A 27,296-nucleotide genomic window follows, 5' to 3' on the forward strand; every position below is an offset into this window, starting at 1 on the left:
ATGTGCTCCCTGTGGAGACATGGAATCCCAGAATGATTTGGGCGTTGGAAGGAAAGACCATCCCATTCCTGCTCCATGCCATGGGCAGGGACAAGATTCCACTAGACAAGTTTGCTCCAAACCCCATCCAGCCTGGCCTTGGACGCTTCCAGGGATGTGGCATCAACCACAGCAAGCCCAGCTTTAGTCCAAGGTGCAATGGGATCCTCAGCATGGAAGGCTGGGACAGAGGAAGGCTGGAATGCCAAGAGTTAAGAACTCTAGAAATCCCCATGAGTTTGAAGTAGACTCCCATCGCTAGAGTGAGGTTCTGGAACACCTCCAGTGTTCTTCTCTGGGACTGAATTTCCAAACTCTGTCTGCACCCTGTAGCTCATCCAAAGCAAGGAATGGTCCCCAAAATCCATGTGGAAAGAGAGTTGATGCCTTGGGAAGGCTGACCTGAAACAGACACTAGACAGAGCTGGAGAATACTGAAAGGTCTCCAGGATCCACCTTGGGCAGGACAGGGACTGACCAGGGCTACACCCAAGGTGGACCCAAAATGGTCACAAAATGACTGACCAGTCACAAAGGCTCACTTTTTTATAAGTTTTGGCCCATTTGCATATTGGGGTTTAATTGTCCAATTCCAGCTCCAGGTTGTGAGGTCCCATCCTTCTTGTTCCTCCCTTCAGCCCATCCTTGTTTGTGCTGTTGGGGCTGAAAGTTGTCCTTGGTGTGCAGCAGGACAAGGATTTGTTTTGTGTCCCTGCTGTGTGCAGAGCTGAGTGACACTGACTGTGAGCTCAGAACTGCACCCCTGGGCAGCACAGAACCTGAAAATATGAAAGGTAAAGCTCAAGGCATCAGAGTCAGTGACAGTTCCAGCCAGCACAGTGCAGGGTTAGGTCCCACCACACAGTGGGAGCTTGTTCCTGGAGAAGATGTTGCTGTGGAGAGCACTGAGGGTTCACTACCACCTGCCTCTGCCCTCATGGCCCTCCTGGGTGCTGAGGATGAGGATGCTGAACCTCAGAAAGCTGTGAGGAGGCAGTGCCCATCCATGCACATCATCACTGCACAAAGGCAAACAAGCACTCAGGAACATCCAGAATCACCCAGACTTGGGGAAGGATTTCCTCTGAACGTTTCCCATCAGAAAAATGAAGCTATTAATTGAAGTAAAGTTTTGAATAAATTTTGGGTTGAGAAATTGTTTCGGAAAAAGAAATTCTTTGGAGAAAAATCTAAAGTAGGGTATATTTTCTCGATGCCTTTGAATGAAGTATTTCTACATTATATAACAACAAGACATCTATTTTATTTTAAATTAATTAAAAATGGATAATGAAAGTCTTTGGTTTCATGAGAAAGATTTTTTTTTTACTTAATTTCCCTGAATGAGTTTCATAAATTGCTTCAGCTTGATGTGAAATGATTTCTTTTTACATTTCCTCATTTGGGTTGTGCAAATGACAGAAAAATCAGTTCTTTGTACATCTTTAGTCTTGAATATATTGAATTCCTCTGTGAAGATGGAATGGATGGGAACCCTTGCAAACTGAGTAATTCAGATGAATAGTGTCTTCAAAGTCAATTACCACTATGCAGAGATGATATCTACTCCTGCCTCATCTGGACTTTCCAGCTCAATTTTTTGCTCTCCCAGAACTTTAGAATATTTTTTAATTTATTTTTTCCCCCCAGCCAAACTATCTCAGTTGTGCACATGGATTAATTAGAGCAAGGAGATCTAAACCAAGTCCCAAATTCCAAATGCTGCAGTGTATGATAAGTCACCAATGGCTTTTCACTCCCACCTCCTGTATGGACAAGTTACTGACAGCTCCAGTCCATCCAGTTTGGACCCATCAAACAGGAGAACAGCTCAGCTTCCCCCAAACACAGGGGACAGAGGGACAGGCCAGCCCCAAGCCCCAGCAGGGCACCAGTGCCCCAGAGCCTCCCAATGAGACACAGCCATGGCTGAATTATTCAGGTTTCTCCTTATAGGCTGTATCTAACTAAGGGAAAACACTGATAACTCTGTTAATATCATGAATATCATGCACATTAAAGCTTGTGAAAGGTAAGCATTTCACTTTTGCTCCACCTGAGCTGCCTCACTGCTGGTCCTTAGCTGCCCAAGGTACCTCTGAGCAAGCAAAGCCATGAATTTAAAGCTCCTTTCCTGCTCCAGCTGCCCACCACGGGCAGAAAACCATTATATTACTTCTTTCCCAAAGTTCAAGTGCATTATATTCTTTCCTGTTTAGTCTGGCAATGTGCTGTTAAAGCTTCCCTTTCTCTATTGCTGGGGAGATAATAAATAAGGGCAATTATTCTTATCAGAGTTGCAGTAAGAAAGGCGACTTCCTCCAGTGCGATGTAAATGCCACTTTTCATTCTTACTTTTATGATTCTTTAGCCAGTTATGGATCCATGTCGCTGTGCTTATATCAAAGCTGGTTTTAATTTATTTTGAGATTAAAATTTTATGAGAGATTGCATCAGATGCTTTTCTAAAATTCAAATAGACTACACCCACCACATCCCCTTCAGCTAGTAACTGTAATTCTATTTTAATATGATATTGAATTTGTCTGCAAGTTTATTATTATTTTTTTCCTGCACAAACCCACCCTCAAAGAAATATTTATCTCCTAATATTTGCTTCGAACTGAGAAATTCAATGTATGGTAACTGTGTCATTCTCTCTCTGATCTGCTGATGACTAGTACAATATTTGCATTTCTCCCTTCTTCTGATAAACCTCAGATATCAACCTGCCCAAAGGGAACCTACAGGGAGCATGGAAAGGGATCCTTCATGTGCAACTGTAGGGACAGGACAAAGGGGAATGGCTTCAAAGTGAAAGAGAGTAGGTTTAGATTTGGAAAGAGAAGAAATTAGAAGTTAGGAATGAATTCTAAACTGAGGAAGGGGTGGGGCCCTGGCACAGGGTGCTCAGAGAAGCTGTGGCTGCCCCTGGATCCCTGGAAGTGTCCAAGGCCAGGTTGGACAGGGCTTGGAGCAGCCTGGGACAGTGGAAGGTGTCCCTGCCCATGTCCCTGCCACTAGCAGTGGATGATCTTTATAGTTCCTTCCAACTCTTCTAGGATTCAATGATTCTACCTGTAGTTTCTCAGAAATAAATTAAAACAGGTCAGTGACATTCCCAGTTTTAGGGGGCAGAGCCCCACTTTGGGTCACAGATGTGTGGCTGAGAAGGATGTCCTGAAGGTCAGGCAGGCCCCTCAGCGTCTCAGGGTGGTGGTCCCTGGGAGCCAAGGCCAGCCAGACCCATGGGACAGTGTTTGTCTGGGAGCCATCCCTGGGCATTGGCAGCTCCAGGTGAAATCCCACCTCTGGCACCAGGCGCCCTGCCTTGGAGACAGCTCTTCTCCAGGGGAAGGAAAGCCTGGTGCTCAAGTGTCTCAGCAGCAGCTGAGGGGCATCCCCAGGGAGACCAGGGCCAGACAGAGCCTTTGTCCCTGGCAGCTTTTGTCTGGGAGAAATCCTCCAACATTCACTGTTTTAGGAAGCAGAATCCTACTTATCCCACTTTTGGCACCTGGCCCCTGCAGTGGAGGGCAGCTCTTTTCCACACAACAGGATTCAGCACTGACTTCATTTAAATCACTCCTGCACTAGGGCAGGAATCTTTTTACTCCCTGAATTTGCACCAACAGCTGTGAAATGATGGAAATACTCTTTTTTCCCGTATTTTCCTGCAAGAATTTTTTGCCTCACCCTTATACACTCTGCAATGAAATAATAAAAGAGGCAGATCAAGATATTCGGCCAGAGGTTTCTTTCCCAATGTTCTTTCTGTGCTCTACCCCGCTGTTCACACTGCAATAAATCTTGCTGTCGTGGACCCAATCTGTGCCCATTTCCAGGGGGAGTGGAGCTGCACGTGTGGATTTAGAGCCTGTCACAGTCTGTGCTGGATGAACTCTCCAGCCACGATGAGGGAGGAGGTCCAGGCTCCACAGCACCCTTGGGGATGCTGCAAGCACCATCAGGGGATAGGGCTGGAGCTGCTGAGCTCCACCTGAGCCTGAATCACCTAAAAATGTCTTGGTCCTGTGCCAACAGGGTGCCTGTGAATAATAATGTTCTGTGCAGAGAGGGTGAGGTGCTAATCTCCCCTAAAAATAAGAGGCTCCATCAGGAGATGACAAATTCAGATTGCTGTTAGAAGAAAAAGGGAAACCCTAAGGATCATTCCCTGTCCTCTTGCAGTTCCTCACCCATCATGTCTCTTTCCGTGTTCATAGTAACCATCTGTGCAACTCCAAGAGGACACTTTGACCCTGGGGGATGCTACAGAACACGGATCCAGCTCAGTCTAACCCAGCTCAGCTCCAACAAGGATGCAAGTGGAGAACCTGTGACACTGCTGCCACCTCCCGTGTCCCGGGCACCTCCTACTCTACTGGTGTGAGCCGTCATGAAATGTTCACTCTGCTACCCCTCATCTGGAACAAAGTCAGCTCTGCTCTGCCCAGTCATTCCTTGAAAAGAAGATGTGATTTGATCTCGTTTTAGATGCAGACATTCAGTTTATTAATAATTATGTGAGTTGCAGCAGCAAGGACTAGACCTAATTCCCATGAATGGCAAGCTCATTGAAAAAAATGGCCCAGTTTGGGGATGAATCACCTTTTCTCTATCAGTGGGGAGGTTCAGATAAAAGGTGTTACTGATACTGATGCTGATTCTGTCCTCACTAAGCTCCAGTTCCTAATGGAGATCAAAGATCCCATTAGACAGATTTGATGAAGAGACAGTCCCTCATTATTATAGAGTTTGAACAAGCTGAACAAAGCCCATAAATAAAACCCAGGGCCTGCTCTTTCTCTTGGCACAGAACCTGGCTCTCCCTCTGGCACAGCCTGTGCTCATCTGAAACATCCCAAGTAAAGATTTTATAAACTAATCTCCAGAGTTCATTGGAGTTCTAACAAATCTGTCCTGCTCTCTGACATGAGAAAAGGAATGCAGGAATAGTTCACTGGTTTAAATTAAAAATAAATAGATGGGAAGAAAATGCTCTGAGAAGGAGTCATCAAGGCACTGAGGCTGTGAATGCAATTCAAATAACAAGCTTCTATGGGACACAAGTGAGAATTCAAGTATTGGAATAACTTGGCCTTTGGGGGTTTGGGGTTGGATTTTTTTTGGCTTGCCCAGGGACATCAGCTGTGCTGTGCCAGGGGAAGGATGCTCAAAAGGAGCAGGAGAAAAGCATTGGGCAGGAGTAGATGTTCACCAGAGTCTCCAGCTCAAGGCAGTTCTATTGTCACTGACTTCCAGAGGAGATTTACACCATGTGCCATCCAAGCAGCCAAGTCCTCTTCCCAGCAGCAATAGTGCAGCCCACAGCAGCTGGGGAGGCTCTGCTGATCATCTCCAGTACTTTTCCTGTTCTTTCTTGGCCTCTGTGTAATTATATAAATCTTCTGCCATGCCTTGAGGTCCCATACTACTGGGATCTTCTCAGATTAGATTAACAGACCCCATACACCAGACCAGCTGAAAAACAAGTTTTGAATTTCCATGGCAAACATATTTCATACTTGGTGTCATTCTGTTTTGCAGCTCCACGTTTAATCAATATTCCCAAAAAAAAACCACCCAACATATTTAAAATTCAACTTCAGCTTATTGGTTGATATCTCATCAACAGGAGTTTAGCCTGATGCACTTCAGAGTTTTAATCTGTGGGGTGTTTTAGCTGTCTGCTGCCTTTGTCTCCTCTTGATGACTGCAGATGTCTTTCCCTGGAGAGGAAAGTCCTCACCTTTTCCTGGCTCCTGCTGCTCTGTTCCTACCTGGAGACAATGAAACAGAGAGAAATTCAGGGCAAGATGCCTCCAATTTGTTCCCCGAGTGCAGCCCTGTGGCTGCAGCCTCAATCAGCTTCCCACTAAACACTTTAGTTAATTGGCAACAAATTGGGAGGTGTGAGCTGATTGCAATAAATATTTTATTAATTTTAAAAAACAAAAGGTTGCATCCCTTCTGGCCCAGTTTGATTGTGCACAGTCCCAGGTATTAATGTGTAATTGCCACATCAATTGGCACTCGTGGGCTCACAAGGAGCTCGTTATGAGGAATACTTATGCACAGATCCTCAGCAGGTGTCAATCAGCATCGTGCCACTGACATCAGTGGAGCCAGGCTTATTTATAGAGTTAAAGCTCCAGCAGCTCACCTGCAAAATAAACCCTGGAGCGTAGCCTCAAATATGAGCTGGGCAGAGGAAATATAGATTTTGCTCTGTAAATTTTATTTATGTCAAAATGCCATTTTCTCCATACTTGTATCTCGCCTATGTGCAGAAACAAGTTGGGTTTGGGTTTTTGTGGGTTTTTTTGGTTTGGTTTTTTGGTTGTTGGGATTTTTTAGGGTTTTTTGTTGTTGTTGTTGTTTTGGGTTTGTTTGTTTGTTTTTTGTTGTTGTTGGTTTTGGTTTTTTGTTGGTTTTGGGGGGAGTTTTGCTGTTTGTTGGTTTGGTTTTTTGTTTGTTTGTTTTTGGGATTTTGTTGTTGGTTTGGTTTTTTGTTTTGTTTTTACTTTTCTTGCAGTAAACTTGGCTGAAATACAAATATTCAAACCTAGTCATGCTGGGTTTAAATATTTGGTTGGGTTTAGGGGATATATTGCAGGTGTAAGCCCTGAGCTGCTGAAGTTCTGCTGGCCTGGCCAGGCTCATCTCCACCCCAACACCAACCCCGGGAATGTTCCAAGGCCTTGGGAACCTTGTTCTGCCCTTCCCATCTCCATTTGGAGGTGTCAGTGACAAAATCGAGTGTGGTGGTGTCAGAGCCGTGTGACAGAGCAATGACAAGTGGTTGAATTATTCATGGGGAATAAATCAGCCACGAGCAGAGCCCCTTCCTGGCTCAGCAGGATTTAGTGGGGGATCTCTGAGCTGCTGGAGCCAAGAGCAGCCCCAGTGAACTCCACAGATCTGTGCTGAGGGAAAGCTGGTCCCAGAAACAGCCCCACAACTGGCAGGCACCCACTGCAGGCTGGTATTTCATTAGCAAAGGGGATTTTAATTTTCATCGAAATCTTGCAAAGGAAATTGCTGATTTCCATAACATTTTTGATGGAAAAAAAAGTCAAAATAAAGTGCTTCTGTCTCGTTTTGATAAGGATAAAACCATCATCTCCTTAGCTGACTCAGTTCAGTGCTTTACTTTTCTGCAGGATTCAGATGTTCCCACAATTTAGAGACAAAGAACCACAATAGTATTGAGTATTTATGCTACTTTTTTGGTAACATGCCCATTCTCTGGTGGAAAAGGTAAACCATTTTTCTTCTCTCTGCTTTTTAATTTGAGAGTTTTCTGTAGAACAAAAATTCCTCTTCTATGACCAATTTGTTGTGTGGATCAGATGAATAATTTTTCAGGCTGTATTTTCCTCACAAGTTGTTTACTTTGATTACTTACTAGTCATTCTGTGGGATATTTGAGCTGTCACTGAAGTCATTTTGGCTTTCTTTCTGCTTCTAGAACAGAGGACAAACTGTTTAAACAGCTAAACGATGAACAGCAACCAAAGAAATGTAAATAATTCATAAATACCTGTTTCTGCTCATCCTGGGGGCCGTGCACAGCACAGCTCCACAAACAGAAACCTGTTGGTGCAATGATGCTCCCAGGCCCTTTTCCATCTCTGTTTGCAAACAGCAGCATAAAAGCAGAACAAACAGTTGCAACCAGCTGGACTGAAAGGGGCAAGATAAGGCACAGCAATCAATGTCTTGCCATGGCAAAGAAATGGGATTAGTCTGCTCTCATTAGGGTTTGATTTGATAAAGGGTTCAGTGGCAGGCTCAGGACTGGCAATGGGGTGATCTGCAGAGTCACAAATTAAGGTGATGTCACGAGGCTTGATGGATTTAAATTCATCATCTTGCTTCAAAATGTGGTGGTTTCTTCTCATTTTTTCAGGTCTGCAGGTGGGATGTTTTATTAGTACAGTCTGGGGTGCTGGGATACCTGAGGCAAAGGTGCAGGGAGGTGACATTATATATAAAGAACTTGATTGAAGGTAAGAAATAGCTGGAGATGATGAAAGAAAATAATGAAAAATCTTCAGCTAAAATATCCATTGAAGCATTCTGGTCTTTGAGGAATAAAGTGAATAAATATTGAAGGAATTTAAGTGACTAGAACAGCTGCTCAGGGCAGGAGGAGTGGAGCTAGCTGGGGCCATGGGTGTGTGGGGCAGGGGAGCAGCCCTGGGCTCATGGCAAGGATCCCTGTGGGATCAGAAGTGGTCATCTTGTGCCAAGGAAAGGTGAAGCAACCCAACCACCCCAGTGCCCAACCTGTCCCTGGGAGATTAATGCCTGCAGTGGTGATAGACACTTCCCAGGGATGCATGTCTCCATCTCAACTTCCACAAGCATTAAATTTGTCCAAGAAACAGAGTGAGACCTTTCCCTTGGCAGCTCCTCCACCTTTCCCACGGTGCTCTGGCACCTCTGAAGCAAACACAGATGATTGAACAACCAGCAGCTGCTCCAGGCTCCCAGACCTCATCCCACCCTGCACAGACCCAGCTACAGGCACTAAGCAGGGTCTCCTAAAGGTGGGACAGGTGCTCCAAGGATGCTCTGGGAGGTGTGTATGGAATCCTCAGCCTTTCATTTAAACACATACTTTGAGCAAATAAATAACAAAGAATAAAGTATTTCACACTTTTCAATTTGGCAGGGGGCTGTTTCTCCCATCATTGCAAGCTCCATGTTGTCAACTGAAAAAAATGGGCAATAATAGGTGGATGAGAGTGGCTAAGTTTGAGTAACCCCCTGGAGAAAGCTCCTCAAGAGACCATAGATTCATTATTTACCTCCCAGAAGGTACAGGTTTACTATTGGCTCCCTCCTGACTCTTTCCTCCCTTCATTTTTCTTTTTTCCAGCAGCACAGACAGTTGCTGTACTTGTCTTCTCCTAAGCAAAGGGCCTTTATTTATATAAACAAGGCAGGGAAGAGAAATGGGTGGCAGGAGTGCCAGGGCTTTCTCATACCATCACTCCAGCTCTCTGCAATGTTTTATGGTAGGATAGAAAAAAAGAAAAAATACAAACCAAAGCAAACAAATCACGGGCAAACATCCTACTCCACCACTTTTCCAGCAGAGGAGATTTCCAGGGTCAAAGCCGTGTGGATGAGCTTTTCCAGCGGCCCCTGACGTCGCCGTGCAGAGAGCAGCCAAGTCCCCTCACTCTCAATCCCTCTTTGTGTTCCTCCCAGCCTAATTAAGTGACTTAATTCCATTCGGTGGCTGCGCTGTGGGAGCAAAGCTCTGTTCCAGCAGTGTTAACGAGCCTGGGTGAGGAGTTAAAGTCCCAAGAAATGTGGGGTTTGCTGGAGGGGTAGGGCAGGGTCAGCCCCAGGTTCAGGTCCCTGTTCTCACGCCTCAGGTCTGGCTCTGAGCCCTCACACAAACCACAGCCTGAGGACAGTACCTGTAGGAGCTGAAACGTGCCTGGAGCTTTGCCCTTTGAAAGATTTTTAACAGCAGTGATTTTGGTTTTCCCTAAAGCGACTCTTCTTGGGACACGTCCCCATCACTGGGGAAGAAGGGAGTTTATTGCAGCTGACCTCTCTGCTGCTGCCGAGAAATCCTCCCGGTGCCCAGAGCTCCTGCATCCCACAGGATCAATTCTGCAGATTTAATTGATGGCTCCTTCACTGAGTCTTTCATCCCTCAGTAAATTCACTTCCCCGCAGCCGGCATTAGCATGGTCAAGTGAACTCTTTTGCAATCAATGGCCAAGGGTGAGGAAGTTTTCCTGAGAAAATGATTGTGTTAGCAAACTTGGAGAGTTTGCTGCTGGGGCAGGCTGGGAGGGCTGAAAGGAGCAGCACTCGGCTTCTCTCAGGCTGTTTGATTCCTATACTTTTTGTGTACTTTGCATAATAATGCAATAGAGTTGACAAAAGATTTATTCCTGGCGCCTTTAAAATGACACAACACAATGAGTTTTAAATGGAGAGAAAAAAAGAAATCCAAGAGAAAAGGTAAATAAGTGGGCTCTTCTTAAAGTCTGTAAATGTTATGGACAGAAATTCAATTAGTGCCGAGGAAGCTGCAGAAGAACTCATTTTTCCTTACTTTTTTTCCAAGCCTTTTAATGTCCAGGCAACGGGGCTTATTTAAAAGATCAGTTTGTGCCTGTGCACAGGCATGGAGGCACATCCAGGCAATATACATCTGTGTGTGTGTAAAATCATCTCTGTTCTCCTCCTTCTCACTCAGGCACAGCTGTTCTGTTTGATGACGGAGCACCACTTGTTGAAGCAGAAATATTTTTATAGATTATGTGTAATCTTAAACTGGCGGTGCTCAGCCATGGCCTACAGTGGGTGAACAGAGTTTATATAAATCAATAAGCCTCAGAGAGCACATTTTGGTTCGGAGCACATGTTTGGACTGAGAAGGAGCTGTTTATACAAGCTCTGGGCACCCAAGCCTTTTACAGCTCACCTTGCATTTTAAGGCCTTATCAAACTCTCACCCTGAGCTCTAAGTCCCCAGAGAAGACTTCACAGAGGTGTTTATCCTTTTGGAAAGTATTTTTAAGGCTTTTCCTTGCCTGCCTGAGGATAGATCCTCTCAGTACAGAGCAGGATCAGCCCCAAGCAGCCTCTCTGTGCCGGGGGAGTGTTCACCATGCCAAGCTTTGCCCACACCCATCTTCACTGGCTTTCCACTTCCTACAGAGGTTAAAAACCATAAACCAGCACTCTTGCTTATTCTTGCTGTCAACAGGAGCTGGCTGGAGCCGAGGAGGTTTTGCAGACCTGTAACCACCTGCCAGCTGGGCAGGGAGAGTTCCTTCACCCATGGGAGCTGCCACACCACCCCCTGACACAGGCCTGATGTACCTTCTTGGGATGTTTCCTTCTGCAGAGGCACCTCTCCAGGACATGGTGCTTGGAAAAGGAGCCATGGAAAATCTGGTTTGTTGCCTAATCATGGAGTCACAGAATGGTTTGGGTTGGAAGGGACCCAAAGCTCATCTCATTCCCTGCCATGGGCAGGGACACCTTCCACCATCCCAGGCTGCTCCAAGCCCTGTCCAGCCTGGCCTTGGACACTGCCAGGGATCCAGGGGCAGCCGCAGCTTCTCTGGGAAATACACACACTTAGCCTCAGCACTTCTGGACAGCACACGGGGTGATTTGGGGGCCGTGGCCACTGGGACACACACCAAGGCTAAGGAGATGCTCGTGCATCCCAAGCGTTGCTTTCTGCAGGACATTTCCGTGGGAAGAGGCCTTTGAGCAGAGAATCTCCTGGTGCTGTGTCTGCAGGCAGATAAAGCAAACCAAGAGCACCATCTACTGTCGTGCCTGGCAGGATTAGCTGTTCCTGGCACGGCTGGGGCTCGGTGAGGGGACTCTTATTGCAGGCAGGTTTCTCGACTTGAGCACTGAACGCTGTTCAGCAGTTTATTAGAGATTGCTAATAAGGAGAGCTCACAGAGGAATGGATTTTTGTATTCAGCACCTACAACACGAGCAAAACTCAGCATTTACAGGGGCACAGTGAGCCCCTTGGAATGGCTCATGGTGCAATACCACAATAAACCTGATTTCCAGGGTGCAATAATACACATTATGGACTGTGCAGCCAATTAAAAGGATCATAAAGCAAAACACTGGCTTGCACTTTCTGGTAGACATAACCTGTCTGAACACCAGCAGAAGGAATCTGTTACCCTGTGTTCTGTCAGCTCCAGACAGAAGAGGTTTTATAAAAGTGGAGCTGGAATCACACATCTGGAGGGATGGATCCATCGTTTCCAGGCTCTGCTGAGGGACCTGCCCTCAGCCTGCCAGGAGAAGCACTTGCTTGAATGGTGATTTTTTATTTGTTTATTATGTTATTTGATGTTCTGTTATCAGTTTGATGTTTTGCTCTGATTTGCTTGAGGGGGCAGTATGCTATTTATTTATTTCTTCATGGGGTGGGTGTTTGTGTATTTGTTTACAGTTTGGGGGTTTTATTGTTAAACCCACACTGATATTTTTAATTATTTCTGGTGGCTCTCAGGGTTTTTGCAGCCAGTGGACAGGGGAGTATCAGAGCAGCCCCATCACACATGGGAGGATGGATGGGGTAAAATCCCTCTTATTTAATATATTTATTATTGACCTTAAAAACCCCTGTAACAGCCCTGGCTGGCTGTCTGCTGTGGCCACAGAAGTGACTCGAAAGAAGAACTTTTCCCAACCTTGGCCATCATTAGACCACATCTCCAAACCCATTTTGGGTCACCCAGCAGAAGATAAACTTCAGGGCAGACATGAGCACTGGGGCACAGATCAGAGGCTCTCTCCAGCTGGTAGCAAGTGTTGCTGTTTTGATTCAGGAGGATTTTATAGACACTTTGATTTTGTGGAATAAACAGCCAAGGCACAGATCAACTGGCCTCATTTTTACAGGGAGACTTTTAAACCCTTCCCTGCCAGATCACAAAACGCACCATTTGCAGTCAGAGTTCTCTCAAATAAATTTGGGTTGATGCATACTCTCACAATGAAGGCAGAGGCTGAATCACAAATCTGAAGAAAGTAACTTGGTTTATTTTCTGTTCTTTTCCTTTCCCACTCTTCTGAAGTTTCAGCAGTTGGGTGAGTTCTGGGGCCAGATGTGATCCAGGTGTTTTCCTCCCAGCCCCACAGAATCACAGAGTGCTTGGAATCACAGAAAGGCTTGAGTTGGAATCTACCTTAAGGATCATCCATGCCCCTGCCATGGCCAGGGACACCTTCCACTGTCCCAGGCTGCTCCAAGCCTCAATGTCCAGCCTGGCCTTGGGCACTGCCAGGGATCCAGGGGCAGCCACAGCTGCTCTGGGGACTCTGTGTCAGGGCCCCCCACCCTCACAGGGAACAATTCCTGCCCAATATCACATCTAAATCTACCCTCCTTCAGCTTAAATCCATTTCCCCTTGTCCTATCACTGCTTGCCCTTGCTAAAGACTCTGTCCATCCTTTCTGTAGGCCCTCTAGGGCCATCAAACTGTCCCAGAGGTGTTTCACTGCTCCTGCCACACTCCCAGGTTTCCTGTGGACACACAGCAGTGGGGTCCATGGTGGAGATGAGCCCCAGGAGGGGCTGGGCTGGGCTCACCAGCTTCACGTGCTGCTGGAGTGGTACCTGCAGCGGGATGAGGCACTTCAGGAAGCAATCGATGCTCTTCTCATGCATTCTTAGAAAACAATTAGCAGCAGGAGTGATGAATGCACATTTAATTACATCTTCGCTGCCTCACCCCCTCTGAGTCATGAACTACTTCAATAAGTAAAGGGCATTTAGGAAAAAAAAAAAAAAAAAAAAAAAAAAAAGAAGAGGGTTTCATTCAGTGACAATTGATTCAGGATAGAGTTTCATACCTCGTTTATCCTGAGCCCCCAAAACCTCCATGGATTTTGTACATTGGAGTAACACCTCTCTGCATAGTGCTGCCATTTCCTGGGGATATTTGGGGTAGTGGCACATTTAGATGTACTTTTTATTGCTTCCATTATAATCCAAAATTACACTTTTTATAAGGGCATTGTGTAATAGGGCAAGGGATGATGGCTTTAAACTGACAGAGGGCAGGGTTAGATGGGATATTGGGCAGGAATTGTTCCCTGTGAGGGTGGTCAGGCCCTGGCACAGGGTGCCCAGAGCAGCTGTGGCTGCCCCTGGATCCCTGGCAGTGTCCAAGGCCAGGCTGGATGGGACTTGGAATAGCCTGGGACAGTGGAAGGTGTCCCTGCCTGTGGATGGGGGGGGGCGGGGCTGGATCGGCTTTAAGGTCCCTCCCAGCCCAACCCAGTCCAACTCAACTCAACTCAACTCAACTCAACTCAACTCAACTCAACTCAACTCAACCCATTTTGTGATCCTGTGAAAAGCAGCTCCCAGCTCAGGGAGAGGCTCAGGTACTGTGATGCAGACAAGACAAACTAGTCTGACCTTTTAAATACAATTTTTTGGCTGTTGCCTCCCTGGATAAAAACAGTTAGCTGAGGCTCTCCGGGGTTTGTACAGAAAGCCTGGCCCGGTATCTGATTTGGAGAACAAGTCTCTGCTTCATCCAGCCTTGTAAGTCTGCTAAGACAGCCCCAGAAACACACAAAAACATGCATTTTTCCAAAGAGATCAACACTCCAGCTACCTGTCCCGGCTGCCAATCTGACAGCAAACAGCTCCACAAGCAGCTGCACTGACGGAACAGCTCGACCCCATTCCCTTCCAAACCCCGGCAAAGATTTGCATCCATCTCATTTTAATTGGCCTTTGCCCGCCTCTCCTCTGTTTCTGCGAGTTGTTCTCGCTCCATCCGCTTGTTTGCATTTCATGAGGCTGTGGCTGCTGGGCTGGCGCTGGGGAGGCTGCACCTCCAGCCTGCCTCCAGTGCAGCTCCTGAGTCAGCTCGCTGCTGTCTCAGAGCCTCCTTCCCTCCTCCTCCTCCTCCTCCTGAGAGCCGTGGAGAGGCACACAATGCCCTCTGTTGTATCACCCGAGCATCTATTCCTGCCCACGGAGCCGCCGTGTATGAGCATCATCATCCTCCATAGATTTATCCAGGCAAAGGGTTGGAGCAAGCTCCGATCGATGCACGTTAAAATGACACTGAGCTACGTAAATACAGAGCTCTTTTTCCTAATTATTTGCAATACTTGACTATAGGCTTGAAAATAACATTTATGTCACCGAGAGTGACCTTCTCCATGTGCTTTTCTGTGGAGTTTTTAGACTTCCCTGCAAACAGGTAGCCCAGGTAGTCTGGGAGAGAGATGGAGAAAAGTCACAGTTCCTAATAGAGGAGGGCAGGAGGAAGGGCAGCTGCAGCAATCTGACATGATACCCCCCAGCCTTTAAGGAATGTGGGTGCATAAAATAAATTTGAAATGGTTTAGTATCTACATTGCCAAACACCAACAAATAAATTGGGCTTACTCTCAGCTTTGGAAAAGGGCACAGTGCAAGGCAAGGTGGGATGTGATCAGAGACTACTGTAAAACAGTGTAATTTTAAATCTATTATCTAAAATACATAGCTCGCTGTCTTTGAAACTGTAATTGAGATTTCTCTTTTCCTCTGTGGATTTATCTCGTTCTTTACTTGGCTCATGGCAGTCAGATAGATGGCTTCATCTTCCCAGGAAAACTTCCAATTCTTTAGAACCCTCCTTTAATTATTTTTTTTCTCTCCTTCCCCTCCACCCCCCCACCCCCACCCCCTTTTGTGCTTTTTCTGTTTGTAATTAATGCGAGTCACAGAATATTTTATATTTGGAATGCTGTTATTTGCAGACAGTCATCAAACGTGTTTGGGTAGCAGCCAGATGCTCAGCATATGCAGCAGAGGAGTGAGATGAAAGGCTGGAGGTAAACAGGGAAGAAACACACAATGATGGAGAGACTGACCCCCACCCCTCTCTGTGCTGCTGCACGTGCCAAAATAGGAGCCAGGCAAAAAAGGTAAATAAAAACCGAATTCAGATGGAAACCAGAAGTAATTTGGAGGATAAATTTTTAATTAAAAAGCCAGTATGGGATAGCAAGTTTAGAAAGATTGCTTCTGAAAGCTTAAGGCTCTGTTTCTCTGCCCTCTAGCTTTAGCTTTTTTATTGACATGGAATGAGGAGAGAGCTTTTCCTAGGTGCCTGATAGGGAAGCGCAATCCATGTTATAAGCATCTTTCTCATTTCCATCCAATATTACTGCTATGCCCTTTGAAACTTTGCAAAAAAATACAAATACAGAAGAAAGGTGCTGTCTGGTTCCAAATTATCTATCTCAAGCAGGGGGGCACATGGATCCAGAGCAGGAACAGCTTCTAATTGTCTTGCAAGGATAATTTAAATTAGTTCAACTCTTTATTTATGAGTGTGACATTTATTCCTTTGTATTACAGCCATTCCTAAATGCCTTAATGTGGGATCAATAGCACTTTGCACCAGCCAGACCTGAACAACGTGCTGTTCCTCGGGGAGGATTTGTTTTGCTGGCCAGGGCTGCTTGCCTGACCCACCTCAGCCAAGTCCTGAAGGACAGGGCACTGCAGGATGGGTTTTACTTCCCTGGGTGTAGCTCCTGGTGCCCAGCCAGGTTTTGTACAGTGATGGCACCACCTCACAGAGCACGTGTGGTCTTTGCCTGGATGGAGATAAACAGGAGAGGGAGAGAGGATGAGTGTGGTCACAAATATCAGCATAGAAAACGTGGAGCTGGAAATCTTATTGCATAGAAACTAAAATAATCCCACTCTACATGCTTATTGCAAATTCACAATGTATATGACAGGGAATGTGTTCTGAGCCCTTTCTCTCCCTTTATCTTGCTGTTCCAATAATCCATTCCCGTAGGTAAAATCAGCCAAGAAATGTCTGTGTGGTGCTCTCCAGGTTTTATCCCTGGAGAGCTGATGGCAGGTCAATGTGCTGCTCCCCAAATCACACCTGCTTGTGGTATGAGAAGTTTGAGCTTTTAGGTTGTTTTCTGTAGCCACAAATGGATGAGTTTAATAAAATAAATTATCTCTATACAGTGTCTGTACCATGTGATGGAATTGCAGCAGAGGCCAGAGGAAAGTGTAAGGAATGGTTATGGTAGGAAAATAATCTGCCCTATATAATCCAGTCTGCCCTAAAGTATGTGGTGTTGGAGACTGGGAACTGTTGTGTCTCAGAGAGATCAATGCCAAAAAACCTTTTTAGAGGAATTTCTGAGATGACAGATCCCACTGCAAGATGTCACATCCTCTGCAATTACACACCCATGCCTGTCTGCAAGAACAGAGCTGCTTCTTCTGAAACTTTAGGGTAGATCAATCAAATTAAGGAGGCAAAAGCAGTGCTGGAGTTTGACCTGACTTTAACAGATACAGATCAGAGCAGCTCCAGCCAAGTGAGGAGCAACTCACTGACATCAGAGAAGCAAGAGAGACTGCAAGGCCAGAAAGGGACATTCCACAAGGCCACTGATGCTGACACAGGCAGAAATATTTGAGGTCTAACTAAATGTGGCCAACACCAACTGTCTGCTCTTAATATCCCCCCTCCCCAGAGCAGAGCTGATACAGCACACGATTAGACATGACGAGCTGAGCCTCAGAGATGAACGAGGCTGTTGATAAAGGCCCAGCCAGCATTATATTTTAATGACAGGAGAAATTTGCACATCAAAATGCCGTTCCCTGTTTCAGCGGAGCGCGTTTGAGGAGGATGTGAGGCAGAGGGCTCCTTTGCACTGCAGCACGTGTTTGGGTGTGTGTTCAGGGGGTTTGCAGTGGCACTCAAATCAAAATGCAGCAGAAGGATGGGTAACAGGGGTGGTGTTGTAAGTCTGAGGATGCCAGCTCCATACAAGGTGTCTCTCCCCATTAATTGCGAGGCACATGTAACAGAGGCCACTGGCTCTCAAGATCTAAAAATACATTAGCAATTCCTCCTCAGTGCTGCTGTTAAAACACCTCAGGCAAGTCTGGCTGTGGCTACAGCAGGAGAGGAGCAATCTCTGCTGCTGAGTCCTGGGGCATAAAGCAAAGGCTGCTGGAAATGAGCCACAGCCTGCAAATGTTTTTGCAACTATCACCTTTGTTTTCAAATCCCACGTGGCATTAATTATTTGCCCATAAAAGTGGCATGTACAGAAGCAAAGGAGCTCCGGTGGGGATTTGCTCTTTGTTTTATGGCTCCAGATGGTTTCACAGCTCAAGGTAAGTTGTAAAGGACAGACAGGAAGAGGAAAAAACCTTGTTTTGTGACTTTTACTTACGAGAACCTGTAGGAAGGGGATGAGTGGGTGGGGGAAAGTTACCAGTCCCATTAACAAATCTGCCCAAACTGCCTCTATTTATGTTGTTTTACCCCCTCACCTACTCCACACACAAAACTACAAACATGGCTGATACAAGCTCATATCTCACCAGCCTGTCTTGACAATAAACAACCTTGGCATTCTACAAGTAATTTTCAAAATTGTTGACAGCTAAGATTAGGAGTTTTTTTCATATGTATTTTTATGGTATCCATTTAAAAGAAAACAACTGTGAGCTCATTGTGTTCTCCAGGAAAGAAAGCAATCCTTTTCCAAGGTTAGGTTTCTGAGGACTTCACTCTAGCTGTGTCCTTATGCTATTTCTTAAGAAATGAATATTTCTTATTAAAAAGAAGTAAGTTATTCAAGTTCGAATAGCTTCAAACTTGAGACAGAGTTGTTGATTGAGTTAAATCCCAGCAGCTCTTGCTACCCAAAAGTAATTAATCCCATCCACTTCCAGAGGGAATAGGGGTGCTCATCCCAGTAGTATTTTATGCAATTTGCATTATGTGCCCAGTTGCTCCCTATATAAAGGATATTTTGAGATATTTCAGACCTATTTATTTAGAGGAATGTCTAAAGACAGACACTGAAAATGAGAAACCACACACAAAGCCTGGAATGTCTGCTTGGGCTGCAGTGGCACCATGGCACTGCCTAAAGAGCGAGGCAATTTTTGGTGAGGTATAACCCACCTTCTGCTAGACAAACCAACATTGATATGAGAAAGCTGGAGACACACAAATTATAAACCAAAAGCGCTATATGGAAATCATGTCCTTTCCTAGAAAATTTGCAAAGTCAAATGGATACACAAACATTTTGTTGTTCTTTCCCAATGTGCCCCTTCTCTTACTTTCCATCAGGAATCTTCTGAGCTTATTTACCACTGGATGCTTTAAGCCTGCTGCTTGCTCCAGGCAGAGCTAGGGTGTCAGGGACTTGCACTTTAAAGCATTAATATTGCTCTCTGATATGCTGATGGAGTTGCAAAAAAAAAAAACAAAAAAAAAAACAAACCTGTTCCGGTGAAGACTAAGTGCTCTCTGCTCAGAATTTAAACGTGAGAATCAAATGCTCAGTGGGATGCACCAGCAGTAAGAACTACAGACAAATCTTCGAGGTCTTCCCTTAGACATGCTGGGAACATTTTTCCACTCAGCCTTGAAAGAGCCAGGATTGTTCCAAGTCACCCAAGTAAAGCTAAATTGTTGATCAGCATCCAGAGCAGGCCTGCCTGGTGGAGGCTGAGAAAGAAAAATGGCTTTATTAGGGGCTGTCAAGGCACAAAGCTGGTGCCATGCTGAAGATACAGTGTTTGTGGCAGAGTCTGTGCAGGCACAGGTTCAGCCCCAGCAGCAGGAGAAATAGGCCTGTCTGCTTCTTTCTGCCTTCTGGGGGGCTTGGCTGGTGTCCAGCCAGAGGACAACAGAACTGTGCCCCTCTTCTCAGAGGAGAACTAGAGTTCAGCCCATCCTCAGTCCCATTCTGCAAAGCTGAGAGGCAGGAATGTTGTGCTCAGTGTCAGTCGTGTCCATTCTGCGCGATGTGTGTCCATCAAACCAAAACCAGAGTCAAATTCTGCTCTCTGGAAGGGAGCCTGGGCTGTTTCCTGTGCCCCTGGTGCTTCAGCAGGGAGTGCTCCTTCATTTTGGCAGGGAGGAATGATTCAGTGTGGACAGACAGGGACAGATGCCTGTTCTCACCATCTCCTCTCCAAAGCAGAGTGATATGAGACAGCTCGAGACCAGATAAGCCTAATAGTCATGTTAGCATGGCACAGAGCCCAAAGCAACATGCCAAGCCTCTCTGTTTATTCCTACACTGTTTATACATGTTTATAATCTTTAAATCATAGCTCTCTCCCATATTGAAAGATCCCAAACAGATGCAACAATAAACTGAAATTCAAGGCAAACAGATTGTGAGGCAGAGAGACAGAGCACATTCATTTGTGGTGAATCACAAACGCTGAAACAAAATAAATGAATCAGTCCTAAAGAGTCTAATTAATAAAGGTTAATTTATTTATCATCCTGGCTAACCTGGGTATCTCTGAACTCATCTAAATGAATGCAAAATGAACAAAGCACAAAAAGGGCAGCAGTAATTGGAAAGCTGCAGTAGATACAATTTCCAGAAGCTTCTTTTTCTGCTGCACAAAAAGCATCCCAGGTTCACTTGGTCAGGTGCACAACCAGGCTGGTTGGCAGCAGCATAATTAGAGGATGTTAATGGATTAACTCTTTCTGCCTTAGAGATCTGTCTTCTCTCTCCTTTATGAGGAAAAGCATCAAGACCCGGCCTGTCCAACACAGAAAATGATGTCTCCATCTTGACCAGTGCACACAAGGAAATGGAAGTGAAAAAAGACTCCCAGCAAATCCAGCCTGGGACACAGACTGGCTGAGAAATAGTTGTTTAATGAGCTTAACCACAAAATCATTTCCCTGTATCATGCTACTACTTTTATATATCTGTGTTATCCCCTAATTTACAGATAAAATTCAGCCTCTGGATTAGCAGAAACCTCCTTGCACTCTCTGGCTCGTGGTAGCTGGAAATTCAGTGCCATACACACTCCCTCAACCCTGATGTCCTCTGAAACAGAGTTTTGTGGCTTCTTTAAGAGGTAAAACTTAAAGAAAAAGGATTTTCATGGTTTACAAAGATGAAATTGATGGAAACACCACACTCCAGGCTGAAGGTGCCCCACTCCTCCCAGCAGCCCCTGAGCCTTCCTACATGCACTTCATCCAACAGAACTGTCTAAGAGTTCAACAGCACAAAGAAAATCTAAGGTTTGTCCTTTCTGTTCCATCCTTACTACACTTCATCTTGTGCTGGGTAAATCCAAGGCTACCACAAGGCCATGAGCAGATTTTAGTCTGGGGCCTTCATAAGGTGCTTCCCTTTCAATTTGGCTTCTCAGTGTGTAAGATGGATTTTTAATATAATTAAACATGGAAAAAAATTGTCTGATGTCTACAAAGATTGCTTCATATTGCTGAAAAACAAGTGTGTTGGAGATATACTGATATCAACCTTTTCATGCCTTTCCATGTGCAGATACCCAGTTGCATCCCCAGGAGGTATTTCTGTCTTCCATCGTGAAGGAGAGATGTGGCCACCACTGAAAAGCTTCAATAACAACCTATAAAACATGGTATGAAATGTGGAGTAAATAAATAGAACAGGGGCAAAAAGTAGAATCTGAGATTATATAGCCAGGCAATGGTCCAAAAGTCACTGATTTTTTTTAATTTCCTTTTTTTTAAGTGCCTTTTTCTGTGCTGCTGTGCCCTGTGCACTGTCAGTGACTGAGTTCCATTTCTAAAGGCATAAGTGGCTGTCATTTATAGAAATATCCATGGGGAAATATCAGGGGAGCATGTCAAGGTATTCCATTTCAGAAGGGCACATGGTTTTTTCCATCCCTTCTTTCCTCGACAATTCTTCAGCTGTTAAGGAACTCTTTCCTCTTTCAGAAGACAGAAGAAAAAGATGCTCAGGACTGTCTTTTTCTGATTTTTTTGGAAATAAAGATGGGTTCCTGCTGTCTGAGCAGCCCTGGGAGCTGTGATACATCACTGGAGGAAACAGCAGAGCAGTTCTGGGATGTTTTAAAGGGCATGGCTTAACTGAACTGTAATTGACTTTCACTCATTGATCCAGCATTATTAGTGTTTGTTTAAAAATCAAAGGTTATTCAATTTGAAGTGATTTTGCTGCTTTCAGGGGCTATAAATGCCATTTAACTGCACTAAATTTGATCAATCCACCAAAACAAAAAAAACTTCTGCGTTTTTCTTGTAGTAATCCTCTTTTCTTCCCCTCACACCAGACAATTTCTCCATTCCCAGATGTTTATGGAGACTTCACTTAAACTCCAGAGCAGCATCCACTGGGCTTTGGCTTCTCCATTGTCATGAGTCCTGCCCACTACCGCCCTCCAGCTTCCAAATGGGGAGGACAACCCTGGCTACAAGTTCTAGATGTGGTCAGCAAGATCCTTCAGAAAGCTCTGGATGTGAAAACTTCCACCTTTTTCTAACATGGTTCCTCAAGGTGAAACAGCCCCTGTGGTGCTTTCTGTGTTCATGGGCTGGGGCTGTTGCCACCAGGAGGTTCCAGGCTTCCATAAATGAGTAGAACTCTTTCCCATTTAATTTCCACTAGTCCAGATGACTTTATTATTGACATCTTGACAGAACAGACATACCACAGCCTGAACGCCCAGGTGGATTAGTGGGAGTTCATTTCCAATTGCTTATTCATTCATTGTTGCAGAGGAAAGAGTTCCAGATATTTCATTTGATGGACATCATTTAAACCATTTTTTCCCCTCAATTATTAGGTAAATAGAAGAACACACAGTTTAAGTACTGTGTATAATTCCATGATAAACAGGCCTTCTTGGGACAGAATTGTCATTATTAATCTCAATTCTCACCTCAGGCTTAGACTGACAAAGTCAGTGTCTTCTTAAACTCAATCTTATAAGAAATTCATTCAGTTTGCTGGAGCCCCTGAGGTTTGAGTCTTCAGGATGTGAAGTATTCATAACAAAAATTACAGTGATATAAACTTCAATTTCCTGTTTTAAAAGCAACGATTTTCATATAAGCCCATGACTCCACCTGGAACTTGATGAAAATGGTCAGATGGATGCTGCAGAAGAAAAGCTGTGAGATACAGGCATTGTCTAGAGGAAGATTATGATGCTCCTGGAATGTTACTCTGTAAAAATACAGCCAGGTATTGAGCATAATTGGTACTAACATGTATTAGTTCCCAGCACAGATAACTGGTTTTGTTTGATTCTTCACAGTAGCCAGCAGAAAAATGCCCTGGACCTGAGGCACAACAGGAGTATAAATAATATCAATAATTTAAGCACTGACCATATGGGAGCAGACCCAAAGCTAGAGCAAGATGAGTGAATCTGCTGCAGAGGAGGGAACTGTGCCAGCCTGTGCTGAGGAAATGGCCTCAGAGCTGATCCTGTTCCTGGGGACCAGATGGTGGCTTATGATTTTGGGTTTTTTTCCCCCCATTTAAAGTTCCTCAGACTGGCGAGGGGAAAAGGGAGAGAGGGGTGGTGTGGTGCAGCAGGTTGGTGGGTGGTGATGTGGCAGGGGGAGGAACCAGGAGCATTCTCCTCCGTTTGTGGAGTGTGACATAGAATGAAACAGCACTGCAGGCTCACCAAAGTTAGTCCTGGATGTGAATACATCCCTGCTATTGGGTGGAAGCTTTTCCATGTTCTCTTCCACTGAATCCAACAAAAGATCTGGCTGACTTACTGCAGATATGGGTCAAGTCCAAGTCTCCTACTCATCCCTGCTGTGCCCCTCCTCATTGGAGCTCTGAGAGGAGTGCTAACGAACATGTGAGTCCAGCAGCTCTCCTGCACGTTGCTCCACTCTACCCACACTTCCCACATGGAAGCAGTGAGTAAACTACCACTCTACTTTACTCCTTTCCTTTTCTTTAAAAGCTTTTTTGCTCAAGTTGAAATGTTGAAGAGCAGCAACTCCACAAAGTGCAATGGGTAGGTCAAGAAGCTATTTCAGACTTCCCCAGTATCTTCAATTTTTGGAGAAAAGTAATAAGCTCCTGAGCAGGCAGTAGCACAGAGGAGGGAGTACTCAGAAAGCAAAGCTCAGAGGCAGCTCTGCCTCCCTCTGCCAGGCAGCAGCTCCCCTGGAGAGCTCTCCCAGATATGGGTGGCAGGAGCCGTGGCTGGCAGGTCACCCACAGTCCCAGCGGGAGCCTCACGTGGGTTTGTGCCTTTCTTTGTGTCTGTGTGTGTGCAGCTCTGTGTGAGTGTGCTTCAACAGGCCCACACTTCCAAAATCTCAGCCAAGGTCAAGGACTGTGGGTCTTCAAACCTCCTATTCTATCATTTATTTTTGCAATGAAGTGAAGACGACAACCCAGCCAAGGTTTGCCAGGGAGTTGTCACCTAAGTGGGTTCTGTGAAGGCACAGATGGGAGAAGAGGAGGCACTGGGAAGACCTTGGAGCATCTTCCAGGGCCTAAAGGGTTCTGAGGGAGCTGGGAAGGGACTTTGGACAACGGCATGGAGTGGCAGGACAAAGGGGAATTTCTTTAAACTGACAAAAAGTAGGATTAGATCAGATAGTGGGAAAAAATTCTTCCCTGTGAGTGAAGGATTGCCCAGAGAAGCTGTGGCTGCCACTGGGTCCTTGGAAGTGTCCAAGGCCAGGCTGGACAAGGCTTGGAGCAGCCTTGGATAGTGGAAGGTGCCCCTGCCCATGGCAGGGGGTGGAATGAGATGATTTTTCAGGTCCTTTCCAGCTTAAGCCAGTCTGGAATTCTGTCTCTCTTGCAGAACACTCTGGGCACATATTGTCATTCCTGACCAACCTTAAACTTGGAAGATCATCCAAGGCAGGCAGAGCAGACAGAAGTTACACCAAGACACCCCACACAGTCAGACAGCCACAACACACTGCTCACGACCATCCTCTTCCCTGCAAGAACCAGATGATTCCCCAAATCATTTGATTTTCAGTGCTGGGCTGGGCAGATCTCCCACCACCTCCCCAGCTGAGGACTGCAGGGACCAGACCTGATTTCCACATTAGCACTCCCTGAGCCCATTTCCAGCTGTGGAGAGATTTGCTGGGTGGTGAAAGCTGCTCATTCACGGTGAGCACGGTGGGAGCTGCTCATTCAAAGGCAGGGAACAGCATCAATAAATTCCAGCAGAACCTCTCTGCTTGCAGGGGAACACTGCAGAGGCTGGGATGAAACCTCTGATGATGATGCTAATTGCAGCCTCTGCCCCATGGGAGCTGCTGTCTTTATTAATGCAATTATGATGTAGCCAAAGGCAGCAAATGCTTCTGCTGACCTTGCTGGGGGAACAGAGGCCTTCAGTCTCCACGGGAAATTGCTTCCTCTCCTGGCAAATGGCACATAACCCAGTGTGTTCCCATTCCTGCAGGCTCACCATCTTGTCATTGGACCAGACAGGATGGAAATTGCTGTTTGGTGCCACCTCACTCGCTCCTGCAAATCGGAGATAAAATCCAAACAGCGTTTCCTGTCTTTCAGTATAGGAAAATTAATAGTAAAACTTAACATTACACTGGAAGTCACTCTTGTATTGAGAATTAGAAAAATAGTAATAATGACCCTTAAAGAGTCCTAATTACAGACATTTCTGAGCTGTGATTTAATTGTAATTTGATGACTGAATTCAGTTAGCCTAAAGGCATTCAATGTGAAGACCTGCTCTTAGAAAAATATGTACATAAATTGAAATTCTATATTGTGGCAAGAACCTGCCGCTAACAATAACAGGATTGGGGGGGAAATGTCTTAATCATTAAGACTAAGATTTCTGACCACACACTACAGGCTTATAATCAAAGCAGGTTCCAATCTCAGAGCAAATTCCACTCCTAGTCAAAAGAGCATTTCCTAAGGTTATGATATATCCTTTGCAAACACAAATTTGAAAGAGGATGTGAACAGCTGTGCTTGGATTTTAAAGGACCAAAAAACTGTTCTCCAGACATTAGTCCCAACACTTTAACTCCAGGAGCTCTAAAATTGCACTGACTGCCACCAAGATTTGAGTTTTCCCATAGATCAATCACTGAAAGAAGAACATCCCACCATGGGATGTCTCAATTTGACAGCTCAAGGCAGACAGGGAGTGGAAAATGAGAACTGTTGCTTTCCACAAAAAATCTGCTGAGATCTGGCAGGGGCTGGATGGACTGTCCAATGTCAGCCAAGAAATCATCAACACCATTATGGAATCTCCTGGTGACACTGGACCCACCTGTCCTGGTGGTGGCCCCAGGGCAGCTGGTGTGACAACCACAGGGCTGGGTGACACTCTAAAATAAAGCACAGCCTCCACCTCCTTGTCATCCTTGAACACTTTGTTGGGTTTTTTGGAGTCATCTAAGGCAAGGAGACCTGCCAAGATCTTTTCTCAAAGTACCTGGAAAAAGGACAAAACCACCTATGAGGTCATTTTGCAGAATTAAGACGAACAAATGACTGCATGCAGAGGCAGGGAAGGCAGATTGGGCAGGTTGCTTGCACCTACCCTGAGGGCTGGTACAGGCTGGGACAAGGCCCTGGGGAGCCCTGTGTCACCAGCCAAGGGCCCAGGGAGCTGCAGACCCTCCCACATGCTGAGGGAATAGGACATGGCCAGATGCTTTCACTCAGATGACTCATCGCCAAGAAGCCTGGGGGCCAGAGTTTTAAAAGACATTATCATGCATTAGTCAACCTTCAAGTAAAGACTTCTGTGGACCTCAATATCTCAAAATAATTATGCCTTGGAGACATGCCTGAGGTGGCACAGGCGCAGTGACAGCACAGGGGAACAGCTCTGCCCCTCACAGTCCCCACCACCCTCCTCCAGCCCAATCACAGACACCATTAACCAGCACAGGGGGATTTGCATGAGTTTCCCTGTGCTGCTCCCAGCTCGTGCTAGCTCTCCGTTCTGCATGATGCTAGAGTTTAGTCTCCTACTGTTCAGCATGAAAAACTGGCATAAAAGCAGCAGCTGGTGCTCGCAATATCTGCTCAGTCCCTAACACCACCCAGCATGTGCTAGTACTGAATATTGATGAAACTCAGATCTTATTACAACAGAGCACAATATGTTCCTTGCCTATACATTCTCTTTAAGCACAAAAAAAAAAAAAAAATAGTGCTGAGTTTGGATCCAGGTCAGGTCCAGTTTCAAAAAGCCCACTTAGGTTTGGGGCAAGACTTGTGGGTTTTGCCTGGCTCTAGGGAGGATTGCTTTCTACTGCAGGAGTATAACCCAGCTGTAAATGAACCCAAAGTTAGGGGGTGTCAGGGCTTCATCCATCTCTGCTTAAGAACACACTTGGATCCAATCTGATGTCATGTGTCTTGAAGATAAAGGCAAATTAACCACTTCAAAGCAGCTAGCGCTTCCACACACAGCCAATTTTGTTCTCTCTATAGAATCCAAAATAAAAATCCCTGTTTACCAAAAATCGGTTTTTCATCTTGCTGCATTTCAAGTTCAAAACGGGAAATGAAATGTTATGTGAGCTGTATCAGTGCAGAAATAGAAACACAAGTGTAAAGGATAAGACAACACTATTCCAGATACAGACATATTTTGAACAAGTTTTACTTCTGGGGATTTAGTGAACTTAGAACTGTGCATCATTGATTCATCCTTTGGTAGTGTTCCAAATTACACAAGATCCACATTATTAACTTGTGTAGTTGATAAAACACATTATGAATTCCCACATTCACCCCCACAACCAAAGAAATTTGGAGGAACAGCAAAAGCAGTTTTAAATACCCTGGTGGTCCTCAAGGCAGCAGCAGATTCTCTGTAAAGAGAAGAAAAGATCTGAAAGTCATGGCAGAGGAAGATGCACGTCCTTGCCCTCCAGCACCCACA

Source organism: Zosterops lateralis (assembly GCF_965231275.1).
Source record: "Zosterops lateralis genome assembly, chromosome: 16".
In the NCBI taxonomy this organism is placed as follows: domain Eukaryota; kingdom Metazoa; phylum Chordata; class Aves; order Passeriformes; family Zosteropidae; genus Zosterops; species Zosterops lateralis.